Source organism: Oryctolagus cuniculus, chromosome 2 (assembly GCF_051225735.1).
Source record: "Oryctolagus cuniculus isolate XC-2025 breed Fujian yellow rabbit chromosome 2, ASM5122573v1, whole genome shotgun sequence".
NCBI classification, from domain to species: domain Eukaryota; kingdom Metazoa; phylum Chordata; class Mammalia; order Lagomorpha; family Leporidae; genus Oryctolagus; species Oryctolagus cuniculus.
Window position 1 is genome coordinate 99,090,191 of NC_142868.1, and position 1,944 is coordinate 99,092,134.

Consider the following 1,944-nt stretch of genomic DNA (forward strand, 5'->3'; position numbering starts at 1 on the left):
GTGCTCGCTTCGGCAGCACATATACTAAAATTGGAACGATACAGAGAAGATTAGCATGGCCCCTGTGCAAGGATGACACGCAAATTCGTGAAGCGTTCCAAAAAAAAAAAAAAAAAAAGAAGGTCTATGAACCCATAAGTAAAAATCAACAACTGAAATCAATACAGCTGAACTGTGAATGTTCTCATATAATAATGACTTCAGGAAAACTCTTTCTTTAAAAGATTTATTTATTTGTTTGTTTATTTATTGAAGAGTCATTCATTGATTTGAAGAGCAGAATGAGAGAGAGAAAGAGGGAGAGAGAGGGAGAGAGGGAGAGATTGATTTTCCACCTGCTGGTTCAGTCCCCAAATGGCCCCAATGAGTGCAGATGGCACTTGGGCCATCATCTGCTGCTTTTCCCAGGCCATTAGCAAGGATCTGGATTAGAAGTGAAGCAGCTGGGGCTGGCACTGTGGCATAGCAGGCAAAGCCCCTGCCTGTGGTGCCGGCATCCCATTTGGGTGCTGGTTAGAGTCCTGGCTGCCCCACTTCTGATCCAGCCTTCTGCTATAGCCTGGGAAAGCAGTGGAAGATACCAAAGTGCTTGGGCCCCTGCACCCATGTAGGAGACCTGGAAGAAGCTCCTGGCTACTGGCTTCAGATTCTGTGCACCTCTAGCCGTTGCACCATATGGGGAGTGAACCAGCAAATGGAATACCTCTCTCTCTCTCTCTCTCTCTCTGCCTCTCTATAACTCTGCCTTTCACATAAATAAATAAATAAATATTAAAAAATAAAAAAAGAAGTGGAGCAGCCAAGACACTCATATGAGGTGTCTTTGTATGCTATGTCACGATGCTGATCCCCCAGGGAAACTTGTAAAAATGTTCCTTTAGCAGGAAGTCTAATTCATTTTAGAACTTTTAAAATAAAATGCAGAGGGCCGGCACTGCAGCTCAATAGGCTAATCCTCCACCTAGCGGCACCGGCACACCGGGTTCTAGTCCTGGTCAGGGCACTGGATTCTGTCCCAGTTGCTCCTCTTTCAGTCCAGCTCTCTGCTATGGCCCGGGAGTGCAGTGGAGGATGGCCCAGGTGCTTGAGTCCCTGCACCCCATGGGAGACCAGGAGAAGCACCTGGCTCCTGCCTTCAGATCAGCGCAGTGCGCCGGCCGCAGCGCACCAGCTGTGGTGGCCATTGGAGGGTGAACCAATGGCAAAGGAAGACCTTTCTCTCTGTCTCTCTCTCACTGTCCACTCTGCCTGTAAAAAAAAAAATGCAGAGGCTGGCATTGTGGCATATGCCTTTTGTTTAAGATTTATTTATTTGAAAGGCAGTTACAGAGAGAGGGAGAGATGGAGGGAGAGATTTTCCATCCACTGGCTCACTCTCCAATTGGCCACAATGGTGCAGGGGCCCAAGGACTTGCACTGTCTTCTGCTTTCTAAAGCAGATTAGCAAGGAGAGGGATTGTAAGTAGAGCAGCTGGGACTCAAACTGCTGCCCATATGGGATGCCAGCACTGCAGGCAATGTCTTTACCACTATGCCACAGCACCAGCCTCAATAAATAAGTCTAAAATAAAATAAAATAAAATAAAATATAACACAAATACATTACTTAGTAGAAAATGCTTTTTCAAGTTGCCTATCTTACAAATAAAGCATTCAATGTCTAAGTCATATGGACTGAATAAAGGCCCAAGTTGGTTTTTGTTTGTTTGTTTTTGACAGGCAGAGTGGACACAGAGAGAGAGAGAGACAGAGGGAAAGGTCTTCCTTTTCCATTGGTTCAGTCCCCACATGGCTGCTATGGCTGGCTGCGCCAATCTGAAGCCAGGAGCCAGGTGCTTCTCCTGGTCTCCCATGCGGGTGCAGGGTCCAAGCACTTGGGCCATCCTGCACTGCACTCCTGGGTGACAGCAGAGAGCTGGAGTGGAAGAGGAGCAACCGGGACAG

At 47.2% G+C, this 1,944-nt stretch overlaps 1 non-coding gene across 1 annotated transcript; it reads left to right on the forward strand.

Moving 5' to 3' along the window:
- Positions 1–107, forward strand: LOC149127933 (U6 spliceosomal RNA). Its single transcript, XR_016230691.1, has one exon. It is a non-coding gene; the product is annotated as a U6 spliceosomal RNA (small nuclear RNA).
- Positions 108–1,944: the final 1,837 nt, after the last annotated feature.